At 41.5% G+C, this 15,679-nt stretch overlaps 1 protein-coding gene across 8 annotated transcripts in view; it reads right to left on the reverse strand.

The window, feature by feature from the left end:
• CNOT4 (CCR4-NOT transcription complex subunit 4) overlaps positions 1 to 15,431 on the reverse strand; it is a 76,744-nt gene extending 61,313 nt beyond the window's left edge. For 3 of the 8 annotated variants that reach the window (XM_068191586.1, XM_068191590.1, XM_068191587.1), the window contains exon 1: positions 15,057 to 15,430. The gene's annotated coding sequence lies outside the window, so the exon portion shown is untranslated. Of the gene's footprint in view, positions 1 to 14,409; positions 14,433 to 15,056 lie in introns of those variants that run through there. The other 5 variants (XM_068191589.1, XM_068191584.1, XM_068191591.1 and 2 more) reach the window with 3 other exon arrangements.
• Between the last annotated feature and the right edge of the window lie 248 nt (positions 15,432 to 15,679).

Here is a 15,679-nt window from a genome sequence, read left to right on the forward strand (position 1 = left end):
TAAAATCAACTACATCATGGCAGAGAAAACCAATAGCTACACTCAGGGTGAGAGGGGTAAAAGAGCTCTTTAGGATACTCTTGGAACATACACATTATAAGTCATCCACTATAGCAGTCTTTTCAGACAAGGTAAAAAGAAAAAAATCAGAGCCCTCAGCATATAACTGAGCAGTAAAATAAGCATCTTGCATCAGTTTAAAAGGGGTCAAAAAATCCCTGAAGTATCTATTAAACAGTAATCCCCCAGTATCTGTAATAGGCAGCATTATCATTGCTGAGTATCTCAACTCCATCTGCTTCCTATTTAAACGTGTTTACAAATCTCACATTTGCTCTTGTCTCACAGATCAACACAAATTCAGGGTATAGGTGGCAAAATTCATTACATATAGGTATGTCAATAATGCCAAGTATTTTAGGCAGAACTGCAGTGGTGTACTGTTAGAATTCCTTATCACTATGCACTTTGTGCAGAAAAAAAAAATTTACTTAGAACAGCTTAAACTGAAAAGTTTGCTGCTCTCCACAAAACATATAGGATCTGCTTCTCAACTTTCATCAACCTTTAAAAGCCATTTTTCTTTCAGAATTGTTTTCTTATACTAGTTTTCTATAAAAAGACTATGATGTAGAATTGAACATATATAAGTGGCCTTCCTCCACCTTTCAAAAAAGCTTACACTTGTTACAAATGTTACACTTGCATTTTTAGACAAAGACAATATTATTTAAATTTTATTTTTAATATATCTAGCAGCAGTTAAAACACAGATATAATTCAATGAAATTATATAGGAGGGAAACAAACAACCCACAACAGAAAATTCCTTTTTATGTTCAACAGTTCCAAGAAAAAAAAAGGGATTAAAAAAATCACAAACTTAGATGAAGAGCTTGTCCTTCATCACCTCTGCTCTTAGAATAGAATGCTAAAATTTTATTTGCAGAGCATTACATCTTCAGTAGCCCTGAATGTTCTAGAATTCTGACCTTCCAGCTGGCATCTAGATCCAGCTCAAAGTTGGTCCCAGTCAGGACAGGGTTAATTTTTACAGTACTCAGGAAGGGGGCACTGCTATGACACAGAGGTTATTCTAGACCATTTTCAGGCATGGGAGAGTCCATCCCTTCTGGCTCACACAGTATGGTGGAGGGAAGTCAAGTATTGTCAGGGGTTTCCTGGGATGAGCAATCACTTGTGCATCATTCACCTCTCTCTTGCACCCTCTGCCACTTGTATTGCTGCTGTTACTGTTCCATGCTTTACCTCATTGCTGTTTCAGTAAATTCTTATCTCAACACATAGTCTTTACCTTTTGTGCCTCCACTTCTCCTCCCCAGCCTGCTGTAGGGGGAGGGGGAGTGAGCAAGCTGCTCATGGTTTGGAGTATTTCAGTGGAACACTAAGCTGCAGAATACCATTTCTACAGCACAGCACACATGTAAACTGCTCACTACACCTGTCAGCCCAGGTATCCAGCACTCACAGTAACCCACAGATTGCTCTCAACCAAGTTACTATCAATGGAGAGAAATCAAGAAAAGGTCAGCATAAAGAATGAAGTCCCGTTGCATTCCTTCAGGCCAGAATTAGTGTATGATTATTTGCATTATGTCTGCTAAACTTCTCTGACTGACAAAGAACCGAAGAATAGTACTAGACAAACAAAAAGCTCCCTCAAATAAGTCCTTTAGCATTGTATAAAGGTTTACAAACACATGTATTCACTTATCAATCCCTAATTAGTTCTACTTTGCAAGTACCATTAAACCCTCACAAGTATTAAGAGTCAAGAGTGATAATTACTGTCCAGTGTTTTGTTTTTAAAGGAAATACAAGTCCCAATGTGATGAAAAATTACATGTCCTTCAGAGTTCATGTAAGAGCAATACTAAGATAATAATGGGTTAGTTTAAAAACACTTTTCTAATTACTCAAACAAAATCCCCAAGCCTGAGAAAGAATACCTGCAAAATCCAGAATAACTAGTGTAAACGACATTATCTATTGGTACAATGCAAAGATGAAGCTAATTGCTAGGACCAGATTTTCCTTCATTCTCCCAAGAGATTCTGCAGAAGATATGGAACACCATTACGATGTTCAACACCTAATTTTATCTTTCATTAGGGGCTCTATTCATAGTCCTGATCATCACACTGAAGCTACCTAAAGGTCTTAGACTAAATTCTGCCATAAGATAAATCATAGTGCATTTGCAGTTACAAATTGGAGAAATTACCCTGGATTATCAAAATTGTGCTTTTTAGCCAACAGAAGTAAAGTATGTTTCTCCTGCTTTCTACATAGACACAACTACAGAAACAAACATTTAACCAAATACAGCCTTGTTGCTATTCCTGGGGCTTTGGATAGAAGTACCTAACCTGAAGAACAAACAAGAAAAACCTTACAAGGGAGACTGGAATAAAAACACTTATAACCACCCCACACACATACAATCCAGCTCCACTTCAATACTAAATAACTTCTTTTCCAACACACTCTCAGCCTGACTACAGCTGTGGAAGGGAAATGTCTGCAACTGCAGTACCATGGACAGTGTATGGAAAAGTTGATAGAATCACAGAATAAGCTGAGTTGAAGGGACCCATCATGATCATTGAGTCCAACTCCTGGCTCAGTGCAGGACACCTCAAGAGTCACACCACGTGCCTGAGGACATTGTACAAATGATTCTTGAATGTCCCACTGACAACTGTGCACTCCACAGATTCTATCCCTTCCATTAAAAAAAATGCCACCCTCACCCCTCCAACACCTCTTCTGCCCTGCCTAACCCTCCTTAAGAGCCTGCAACCATCCATCACGGCACACCAATCACAACACTCATCCCACCAGCTTTCACTTATGCCAATATCAAATTTCTAGGACAGGGCCAAAGCTTGGAGCTAGTCTTGCTTGTCCCTCATGCTGCCTGTATTGGTGTAAAAACATTTCAGGTGTGGTACTTCATAGCATTGAGGGATCCCATCAGCGCTCCTTTCCTCGAGTTTTAGCACACCATCCCATTGCTCATCACTGGCAAGCCTGGTATTTTCCCATTCCTTTTTGAGCATTTCATCACTGAGTTTTTAAGCAACCACCTTGAACTTGAGGAAGCTGAACATCCTGTGTCAGTGCAAGAGATTCAGAGATTCTGCATTACATCCATAAGCTTCAGTATTTACATCAAGGAATACCTTTAAGTTTAAATAAACCTTCCTGCATTTCCACTGAAGCCACACTATCTGCTTTAGGCCTATTAACATAGAATCACAGAATGGCCTGGATTTGAAGGGACCTTAAAGATCATTTAGTTCCAACACCGCTGAGCAGCAATAGACCAGGTTGCTCAGAGCTCAATCCCTCCTTTCCTTGAGTACTTCTAGGGATGGGGCATTCACAGCTTCCCTGAGCAACCTGTGCCAATGCCTCACCACACTCACAGTAAAGAATTTTTTCTACTATCTAAGCTAAACCTACTTTCATTTTGATTGTCACTACATGATGCTGTAAAATGTCCCTCTCAATCTGTTTTCTAGGATCCCTTCAGGTAACATAAGGCTGCAATCAGGTCACCCCAAAGCCTTCTCTTTCCTGGGCTGAATAACCCCAGTTCTTTCAGCCTTTATTCAGAGAGGAGGTGCTTTATCCCACTAAACCTCTTGGTGGCCTCCTCTGGACATGCTTTTACAAGTCCATGTCCTTCCTGTGCTGGGGACCCCAGAGCTGGATGCAGCACTGCAGGTGGGGTCTCACCAGAGCAGAGCAGAGGGGTAAAATCCCCTCCTTCACCCCACTTTGGATGCGGCCCAGGACACATTTGGCTTTCTGAGCTGCGAGTGCCATTGCTGGGTCATGTCCCAGCATGAGGGTCAGCCTCTCATCCACCAGCACCCCCAAGTCCTTCTCAGTGGGACTGCTCTTGATCTGTTCATCCCCCAGTCAGTGTTGATACCTGGGGTTGCCTCAGCCCAGGTGCAGGCACCTTGCACCTGGTCTTGTTAAGCCTCATGTGAGTTTATAGGCTCATTATTGATTTTTAGTTTCAAGCTCTAATATGGACAATTTTATACTCATGAAGTTGAGGATGGTTACAGTTTTTGCTATAGATTCACAGAATAATTCCAGTTGGAAAGGATTTCAAGGGATCTCTAGGCAATTTCCTTCTCAAATCAAAATCAGCAAAACAAGGCTATATTAAACTGTGCTTTATCAAGCTGGGCATCAAAACATTCAAAGCTGAACACTGCAAAACCTCTTTCACCTGTCACAGTAATTGTCCCACTCCACAGAGAAACACATTCATCGCAACTTCATCTTAAATGAAGTTATTTTAATGCACGCCTACTGTCTCTTGCCTGCCTTCCACACACCGCTCTAGCATGCTTGGCTCAGTATTTTCAATAGCATACCCATAGGTACTGCAGCCATTAGTTCCTCCTGCTTCCCAAAGTCTTTTCTGCAGCTTGAGGATGCATTTCCCTAACAGCAGACAGAATTTTAGCAAACTGTTACTGCTTATACACATCTGCTAGATTTAAAGTCTTCCAACACAAATACGAAGTTTTGATTCAAAGCAGCTGTTACCTTTATCCCTGCACTTCCTCATATACAACTGCAGGAACTAAGACCTCATACTAAAATCTGCTCTAGTACAAGCTAAAATGACTTATACATACTGCCTTTCTGGGCTCACTATAGCCCCTCTCTACAATGTACATCAACTCTAAAGAGAACATCCTCTGTTTAGCCTGCAGCTCCGTTTCTAGATTAGAATTAAAAGTTATGGATGAACTTCTAGAAAAACATCATACAGTTTAATGAAGAGTTGTAGTTTTACAAGTTTGTATTTATACACACACAGGAAGAAAAAAAGATGCCCTGAACTGAAGAGCAAAGAAAAGACCAAACCAACAACAAAACCTCAAAGATCAGAAATAGATCAGAAAGGAGAATAAGAGTACATTATTAGGGCTGCTGTCTAAATCATTGTTGGTTTAGACAAAAACACACAACAAAAAAAGTAAAAACATTACCAAGGACACCACAAGTACTCCAGCACTTGGAGGAAATTCCTGGTAAGGTATAGTACCCTTCCAACAATTACATGCAGAAGTTCCTGTATCAGTCTTCCCAAGCCTCCAAACTTACTTATCAGACTAACAATAAGATATTTCAGAACAGTAACAGCTCTTCAGAAAAAGTCCCACACTCTTTGACAAAGCAAATAACATCAGCAATTATTAACCACTGGAAAATTCACATCACGACCAGTCAGTCAAGAAATCCCAGAGAAAGGAGAAGGAGTGAAAAAGAAATTACGTGTTCCAGCACTTCTCAAAAGAAAAGGCTCAGGGCAGGGAGGAAGGGTGGGCTACAGATACTGGAAGAAACAGTGATGCTTCCTTAACAGAAAAAAAAGGAATCTTCTCCATATTTCTATGGAAAACCCACATTTCATTCACAGCTGAAGGGAGCAAATATGTCAGAAAAAGGTTTGTACTACTCATCCAACCTATTAAAAAAATTCATACAATAAACCCTCGCAACAGGCTTAAAATAATTCTTTAGAATCCATGAGAAACTACCAAGAAACAGAGGGAACAAGGAGGATTTGGTGAGCCTCTTCAACCTCATCCTAAAACTTGTGAGACAGCAGCCACCACCCCCAGATTAATTCTCAGCCATTCACACTCAGTATTAGTCGCAAGTGGAAAAAAGCAAACTTGACTTTTGCAAAATGTGGCCATGTTCACCCCTCACTACAGTCAGGAGAGTCAAGTCAGTTTAAGCCACAGGTGAATGAACACTGGACAATTAGGAGACAGAACATTATCAGTTGAATAACTAACTGGTGCCCCCAGCATAATAAAGAGAGGAAACTGTTTCAGCAGGTGCAGAGAAGGGCCACAGATGAGCGGAGGGCTGCGGTATCTTTCCTATGAGGTTGAGGTTATTCAGCCTGCAGAAGAGAAGGCTCCAGGGAGATCTGGATAGCAGCCTGCCAGTATCCAATGGGGGGCGCCTACAAGGAGTATGGCGAGCAACTCCATCAGGACGTGAAGTGATATGACTAGGGGTAAAAAATGTTAAACTGAAAGAGGGTAGATTTAAATGAGATGTTAGGAAGAAATTCTTCACTATGAGGGTGGTGAGGCACTGGAACAGGCTGTCCAGAGATGCTGTGGATGTCCCATCCCTGGAAGTGTTCAAGGCCAGGCTGGATAGAGCTTTGAGCAACCTGGGCGAGTGCAAGGTGCCCATGCCCATAGCATGGGTGTTGGAGTGAGATGATCTTTAAAGTCCTTTCCAAACCAAACCATTCTGTCATTCTATGAACTTGTCTATACTTTCCACTTTAAACCTAAGTCAACACAGTAATGCATTAAAACTAAATGGCATTTAGGCAGTGCTCAAGGCAGAAAACCAAAATACTACAAATTAAGGCTGTGATCCCACAAACATTTAAGTAGTAAACTTTACCCAATGGAATAGATCTATTGATGACAATGAGGTTAGAGAACATGATTGAAACAGAGAAACATTGCCTACATTTGCAATATTGGCTTCAAAAACATAAGTTTTGTTATAACAATTCCCTACCCTGAGCACTGCTGTTGCACAATGTAACAGTCTTAGTATGTAGATACACAAGACACAGTGGAACTGTAAAGATACAACAGAAATTTAATACATACAAACCTATTTCCACTTTAAAGATACTACAGCTACACCAAGGTACCTACATTTAGAATTTTTCAAGAATGAAAAAGTAAGAAAAACTGTAGCTAATAACTGCAAAGCCCAATGGAAAAAATAAATGAGTGAGCTTTTTCTTGATGTGTATCTGGGAGGTAAAGTCAATTCCAAATATAGCACATGTCCTGTGCTCAAATTTGTGGCACTATCTGAAAGTAGGTGGAAATGAGGCCTGTGGCTTATTTCTTCTTTCATGCTGAAAATGACAAAGGATGAAGCTTCTCTAAAATCTGAACTTCTCTAGCACATAATTCAAGGCAATAAATTACCTCTTTTAGCAATTTATAAAGCAGTTGGATAACATGAAAGTTACATCTAATTAAAATGCAAGAGCAAATAAATCCAATGAGCTATCAGTTCTATTAGCTGAAGAAAGAGATCACCTTGGAGTTCAGTATGGAAAATAAGAATACTATGCTTAAGACATCATCTGCATCAACATTAAGACAAGAGCAGGATGCTGTTTCAATAATGTGTACTGACATCTGAGTCAACAGAAAATGGTAAAAACATTTACCATGTCACAGTCACACTCAATCCCAGTTTGGAGCCGGCTTGGCTTCTACAGAGAATACTTAGAATTCTACTTTACTTTCCATTCTGTAATTTAAAAAATGAGATTTATTTCAAAAAGCAAACAATTAATTTCATGAGAAGCACAGAAAAACTTTGGAGGAGAACGTTCTTATCACTCATGCTCCACATACCTGCTAGAAATCCAGAAAGGCAGTTGCTCTGTACAATATTCACCCACATCATAAATACCTGTTCCCACATATCTGCTACTCAAGCTACAATTGCCTACTTCTGCTTTTCTGGGAAATACAGATGTGTTACTAAAAAACAACGTTGAGATAGATCAAGACCTGCATTGAGGGAAGCACCTTTATCCCAGTAAGGAACAGAACATAAGAGAACTTGAAGATAATCTATATGCTGTGGTAAACAAATTTTAGAGACAGACACATATAAAGCAACTTCTCAGGAAAAAAAAAGGAGAGCAATGAGAAATAACAGCATCAGCTTCTACAAATTTAAGTAGGATGTGTAATAGTGGATTTATATAAATTCCTTCTACTGCTAGCTCTACTACCTGGAGCTGCATTAACTCAGGCAGGTGAACTTAAGGAGTCATTTGGCACATATGAAGTGCTGAATAAAATCCCAAACAATCTGTCAGACTGCGACAAATATACATTATAAAAAGCACAGAAGTCCAAGTTGACTGCAAATACACTTGCCCAACATATCCTTTAAATGCTGTGATTTTTTAATAGTAAGAGACAGGTCTGAGGTTTTACCAACCAAGAGCAGCTGAATGCAATTCCTTTGGAGAAGTCTAATCCCATATGAGACACAAACTAACCAAAAACCCATAAGAAAAATCAAACAACCGCCTTAAGAGAACATAGATTTAAGTTCCTTTAAAATGAGAAGAAACAAAATACAAAATGAAGACATTAAAGATGCCTCAGAAACATTTATGCTGATGTCAGCTTTGAGAAGATGCTCTTCGATATCAGATTTTCTATTTAGTAAATAAGTAAAACAAAAACCCGAATAAAACAGAGAGTGACACTGAGTCCATCTCCTTCCTTATACTTTCATATACTACAGTATTTTCTAAGTCCATCCCAAGTCTCAGGAAAAAACAGTACAATCAAAAGATGCTGCATTGCACCTCTGTAGAAGTTACCTGCACCATGCTTTCAGAGGTGGCACACACTGAATACAGTAGAAACAGCAGCTGGTACTAAGTAGCTCAGTTGTTAAGAGCAGATGACTATAGCACTGCAAATGCCAAAAGGAACCTGACCCTCCCTCTCACCTCATTACACCAAATTACAGAAGTTTGAAAACAAACTTTGCTGCACCTCTGGTCAACAGTTTAATACATATGTGCAAAGAATTTTTAAAAAATACCCTCACAGTAACTGGCATTAATTACAAACAGAGATAGAATAACCATTTCACTCCAAAACTGCCTGCTTTCTGACTCTTCACTTTACTTATACTCTATACAACTACACTCTAAGAATAAAAGCCATGTGCCACTACAGGCTTCCTTATAAAGATGGCTGTATAGTGTTCTCTTTTTGGACACTGAAGTCAAAAGCAAATAGCTGGTTTCCCAGGAAAAGATACTACAGAACCAATTCTAAGCAGTTTCTGCCCAAGGTATGGTGTTTTCTCCTGACTGTCACGAGTCATGTGGTCACACAACACAGCTGGCTCCCACCAAGTTTCACTGTGCTATGGATGTATACTGCAGTGACCAGAGGAATAGTTCTCATACAAGGTATGACCCTGCCCCACCCCCAGAGAATCACAAGCCTCAAGTTAAATCAGAATGAGACCATGAGCAAAAGAAATTTAAGAAATTAATGTCTCTAAAAGGGCTCAGTGAAAGGAGGAAGCCATCACACTGGTGAAAACATGAGAATGGATGTACCTTGAAGCATGCTTAGAATTATAACTACTATTCAAGACTCAAATGAAACTGTAATCCAGTCAGATAATACTACCCATGTGCAGAAGACAGCCTGATATAAGAGCTGCTATTTCCTTAAACTTCCCAGCTGTTCTTCCATATTTTCAATGTACACTAACAGTTATGTAAAGGAAAACCAGTAATCATCTTCTGGTTTCCGACTTATCACCTATGTTCTAGAACCAGTTTGCCACTAACTGTGAAACCACATTAATATCTTAAATATATGCTTTACTAAATGAAAGGATTAATAAAGGAGCTTTCAAAGATGGGAGGAAGCTCTAACTTCTCTAACGTGGTTTCTCACTTATAAATTACTTGAACCTTAACCTAGGATGAAGTTTCATAAAAGGGAAGATTGCCTTCTTAGGAAAAGGGTTTCAGCATGCTAAATGATCAACATAAACACATGCAAGAAGGCTCGTTCAGAGGAGCAGCAGTTACATGATAAATGGCAGTAAGATTAAGTCACTAGACAAAATGCATTAATGCTACTGGGCCTCTCTCAATTCAGACCAGTGTGTTTAACATAATTTCAGGAGTTTAGGAGCCCCTACAGTTCACACTGATTGAAGGAAATGCATTCAAATTAACTATTGGGAATGCTGACCTATAAACACTAATTTTGACCTAGCAAGTTTTGGCCTTTTATTTTATGCTAGTTTAAGAGCTCTCAGGGGACAGACACATTTTATGAATGAGATACTGGAGACTAATTCTAGTTTTCATTCAATTAAAAAAAAAAACAGTCACATGTCATGAAGCAGGAGCTATTCAAAGACAGTGAATAGTTTCTATTTTGGAATGTCCAACAGTCCAAGGTAATATCTACAGATCACGGAGCAGCTTTAGGTCTTTAATTGACAGGCACAGCTATAGCTACACATACCTATCTTCATTCATTATATCTGGAGAGAAGACAAAGACAAAAAAGTAGCTGAATACTTTCTCCCCACATCTAGTGATTATTGCTACGGACTTCTTTCCTATCCTGTTTTGCTGTAATTCTAGGCTGTAGTAGAAAACAAACTCTGAACAGCTGCCACGTGCTTACCTGTCTGGGACATAACCTTCATCAAAACTTCTTTTACAAACTCCTCAGGTAGGCAGTTCCAAAGCACATACAAATATAATTACTTCCTCCCAGTTCTGCACTCAAATTCTGGGTTTTTTTTTAAGATGGCAACTTACTGTAACACATAATAAGAGACAGGTTTAAAAATAACAAAACTACTCCACCTGCAAGTACAGTATTTCACGCTCAAGGTGTTTTAGCTCATTTATCTTGAAAGTTAAAATTAATATACACTATTCAAGCAGGATCCACATTAAATCCATACTGGTGAGAGACTTTAAACCAAATAAATCTCATCTGTTGAATTCAGTGTTCCTGAAACAAATTAACCGGAAAAAATGTTAGCAAGTCTACCTACGCAGTGTATCTTATCCTACAAGGAGTAAGTTCGCTACCCTGTTAGTTACTGCTTTCGCATATCAAATCTTATCTGGAAGAAAACGTTTAAGAACATTCACACCGGGAAAAAATAAATGCCCCTTCTGTTAAGCAAGGAAAAGATTAGGCCTCAGCAGTCTGAAACATAAGCACTCAACCACAAAAAAGACCTAAAAATGGCCCAAAGTAAAAGCTGGGATGAAGCACTACTTGAAAATCACAGTACACATGCCTATCACATTTTTTGGCCATCCCTACAAAGCTCATGTGATTCTATTTCAAATTTGAAGAACTCATTAGACGTGAAGACAGAAGTGTGCTGCCAGTTTTGCAGTTTCTTTCACTTAATTTGTTTTGAAAAAAGAAAACACAAAAATCAAACCCCAACAACACAAAAACACCACGCCAAATTTCTAGTGCTAATAATTGATACTTGCAATCAAATACAAAATACTGCAATATCACCTTCCAGCAATGAAAGACTGCTAAGCTGAGAAAAGTAAAATACTCAAAGCCCAGAAGGGGCTCAGAGTACAAGAACCTGCACTACAACAAGGGACCCTCCATCTCTCAACCAAGATATGCAGAAGTACAATTACTTTACATCAGATTTTGTAGTCAATTGAAACCCACATCATATTAGGCATCTATTGCTCTGAAGACAGTGAGATAGAAGAAACAGATGCTGGGATCAGTATGTTAGAAAGCTACTCACAGACAGATGAGGTTTTTCCATTCTTCCTTTGTAAAAGAACAGAACTGTATCAAAATCAGACAGCACTGATCAGAGAACAAGCCTTAGCAAAGATCCAAGCTCCCTTTCCACCAAGTTCAGTAGCATGTTTGCTTGATCTCTACAACCACCTTTATTTTTAACTCAGTGACTAAAGGATTAAAAAAATCTCCCTTATGCTGATCCCAACCTATTTTTCTGCAATTTGAAAACCAGCAACACATGAAATACCTTAATAAAAATAACTAACAACTATGAAATCCAGACTAACGTATTCTGCTCCAGACTAAAAACATAGCTTTTGGGATACACAGAAAAGGATGAAAAGTGTCATTCCCTTGGCCTCTATTTGTCCCGATAGCTCTGGATGCAGGCTTCCTCAAGTTGTTAAAACACATGCAATAAGATTTATAAATACCTTATTTTGCACATCTGTGGTTAGAAAAGACTTGCAAGCTCCATTCAAATGATGACAGACTCCTACTAGAAATACCTTGAAGTTGTCAAGTTCCCAGAACAGCAAAGTGGAAGGAAAGAAAATAAACATATCACCACAAAACTTACTTGATTTTAGTACTTTGTGGAAATCACTAGTTTAAACACTAGTTCTTCCCTCTGAGCTGATGCAGCCAGTCTAATAACAGCTAACCAGAAGCCAAAACAATGCATCCTGAATACTCACTAAATTTGTGTAATCTTGTATACAATTTTGAAACAAGGAGACTATGAAGATTCCTTTTTCAAACTTATACAAGAAAAATGCCATCTGACAAAACCAAGCACATCAAATTTCTGGTGTGACAGAAAAAACCCCAGTCTGGTAAAAACATACACCTAACTGATCCAAGCAGTCTAATGCAAAAATGCATACATGCTTTTACTTAGATATGTTATATTCATATTTCCTGCCAGACACTTGCACTGCCCTCCCAATTTACTTACAGGAAGAACCAGAAGGTCTGAGCAGCAGCTCAAGCCATGCCAAACCATTTGCTGCTATACCTACTTTCCAGACTTGGAAAATGATTTACAGTTGTTAAAATGTTAACCAACCTTCTGAAAGGAATAAATTCATAGACTATTCTCCAAGAAGCAGAAGAGGGAGGCCCAGAGGGATGGGGACTCTATTTATTCATAAAGTTCTATCTCCTCACACTGTTACCATCCAATAAAAAAGGGGACTAAGCAGGTAGAAAGATACACACTGAAAAAAAAAAAAAAAAAACATGAACATCTTGAAAGAGAGAAAGCATTCAGGACACTGAAGCAAGGTAAGTTATGGAGTCTTTCACATAAGCATTTACTCAAGTTATCCCAGCAATGCAGCATAACTGCAAGTAGGACAAGAGGTGGTTTGTACAACCTAAGGCACCATGCACCGTGTGAAAGTTTAAGAACCCTTGACCCCAGCAGTCTTGCTGAGCAAGTAATTTCCTTTCAGCATGTGTTAAGGCCTATAGATCAGCCTCATCTTACCAGAGCAACCAAGGCCCAAGATGCAATCTGTGATCAGCCACTTAACAGTTACCTGCACTTACAGAGTGGTCTATTTGAAATAATCTCATTTATTTCAAAGAGGCAGGTGAGATTTTGAGCAATAGTTGCCAGAGTTAAGCCTTCAGGGCCCATACTTAGGATCTTGGTCAGAGCTACTTCAAAAACATTTAACTCAAAGAATATCCTAACTTTATGAACAACAGCCATGAAGGAAAACAAGTATTTTTACATAAAGATTATTTTTAATTAAATAAAAAAACTATGTACTTGTATATACTCTCTCACCAGCCTTTTTAACCCAAGTTTTTTATTTAGTGGGCACTCTAAGGATGTTCTTAAACTTTCTGAGATACCAAGAAACTAGAGCACTATTCCTGACAGACATTCACCACCTTTTCTCTGTAAAGAGAAAAACTGTTAGGATCCTCCAATACTCCTAATGTTAAAAGCTAATGAAGAGGTACCTGAAGAAACATGTAAGTTAAAAGAAGACATAATTTTATCACTGTATTCTCCCCTTCCAAAACAATATTTTTCCCTAAAATTAACTTAGTTTGCAATTCAGCCAAGTTCAACTGCCAAGCATTTCTAAACATGTGTTCATCTTGTTTATGAAATGGAAACTCTATCACAGAATTCCAAAAGCCTAAGGTGCAGCACAGCTGAATCTCAGACCACAAGTTAGATCACTACATTAAAACAGAGGTGCTAAGAAACTAGCAGTATATTTGGCTATTTGTAAGCCATCTGAAACTAATTCACCCTCTTGAGTGAAACAGCTGTTTTATTCCCTGCTCTTCAATAAGTCTGCATTTTATTTTTCTCCCTTTTCTTTTTAAGCAGTGGAAGGGGCTAGAAAAAGTTTCATTCTTCTACATATTCATCTTTCAGTATGTGTGCTCTTCTGTTAGTGCCAGACACCATGTTTACATGAATATGAAGTCAAAGTACAGAGATGTTCAAGTCAAGACATTTCAAAACAAAACACAGTTGAAACACAGCAAGTTAGAAACCTGAACAGGCTCAGTAAACATGTGACTGGCCAACATTAACTCCTAAAACTTTTGGACAGGAGTAAGCCAACATCTGCAGGTCTAGAATTTCCACAGCTTTAACCAGCTGATAGATTTTTCTCACATTAACATACGCTCTGGAGAAAATTGCTTCTCTTATGATCAGCATACTTGGTATTACCACACTGACAGAAGCATACAAGCCATGGACAATTAAATCCTTTCTGATATAGTAACAAAGCATTTTAAGATAATTACCTAGTGTATTTTCCCTCCCCTTTACTGTACATACAAAGGCACCGGCTGCTCACTTTTAAACTGGCAGGTAGAACTGTAGGACCGTCGCTAGAAGCAGGATGAGCACCCATACATAGCCTTGTCATTTGCTTCTGCTAATACACAAAATGGAAAGAGCTTCTAGGATTTTGCAAGCAGGAGACAGAAAGTTACATACCAGTTATTTTACTGACAGACAAATCTCAGGAGGTTGCACGGACTGTCCAAAATGACACCAAAATTAAGAGCCTGCCATTCACCATCTGTTTGCCTCTCCCTCAGGAAAAAAAGTGCACATCACAAGAAGAAATGGAGCCTGGCTCCAGGGAAGAGGAAGAAGGGAAGAGAGGAAATTTCCACGCAAATTCTAAGTGAATCACGCTGCGATGCCCGCGCCTGGCCGCACCGGCCTGCCCCGGCCAATGCGAGCGGTTCCGGAGCCACCGTCCCTCCGCCACCCCGGCCGGTGGCCCGGCCCGGCCCAAGGGCTTCCCCGCGCAGGAGCGGTGGGGTGAGGAGGAAATAAATACAGCCTCCTCCGGACAGCGACACGGAGGGAGCCCCTTCCCCGGAGCCCCCGGGGAGGAGGAGCCGCCCGTTGGCCCCCGCGCCCTCCCCTCACGGCCCGGTGCCCTCGGCGCCCGGCAGCGGCCCGGCGCGTCCTCCTGTCGCTGGGGCTGCACCGGCGGGTGGGCTGCGGCCTGCGCCGTCCCAGCGAAGCCTCGGCGCTCTCGTAGTCAGAGCGGCCCGGCTCCCCCCCGCCTCCTCCTCGTCTCTCCTTCCCTCCTCCTTCCCTCCCCGGCCCGGCCTTCAGCTCGCACTCACCCGCCTTCCTCCTGCCTGCCCGGCCCGCGGTGCGTGCGCGCGGCTCTCCCTCTCAGGCTGCCCAGCGCGGCGGGGGCGGCCGGGCGGGTGGGTGAGTGAGCGTGCGGGAAAAGAGGCGAGGGGAAAAGGAGAAGAAGGGTGGGGAGGGAAGGAGAGAGGCGGCGAGGAAGGAGAGAAGCGGAGGGGAGAAACCCGCAGCGGTGCTCCTGGCGCGGGACGTGCGGCGGCGGCCAGTCGGGCGCTCGGGCGGCTGCTCCGACGACCTTTACGCGAGGGACGGGCGATCTCCGAGCTCGGGGCGCTCCGCTGCCAGCCCGGCCACCATCTTACATTGGGGAGACTTGCCCCGGACGCCGCCCCCGCTGCGCGTGCGCTGCCGGCAGTGGGCGGGCAGCGGCGCCGGGAGGGGGGACGGGGCGCGACGGCCGCGGCCGCGACGGCGCGGGGCATGACGGGACTTGTAGGCGGCGGCGGTGGCCCGGGCAGCGCGGGAGGAGGAGGCGGAGGCGGAGGCGGTGGCGGTGGCGGCGGCGGCGGCGGTGGCGGTGGCGGTGGCGGTGGTGGTGGCGGCGGCCCTACCCGGAGCACGGTACTCTTCCGCCGGGCCGGGGATGCGGAGCTCT

Source organism: Anomalospiza imberbis, chromosome 5, assembly GCF_031753505.1.
Source record: "Anomalospiza imberbis isolate Cuckoo-Finch-1a 21T00152 chromosome 5, ASM3175350v1, whole genome shotgun sequence".
In the NCBI taxonomy this organism is placed as follows: Eukaryota; Metazoa; Chordata; class Aves; order Passeriformes; family Viduidae; genus Anomalospiza; species Anomalospiza imberbis.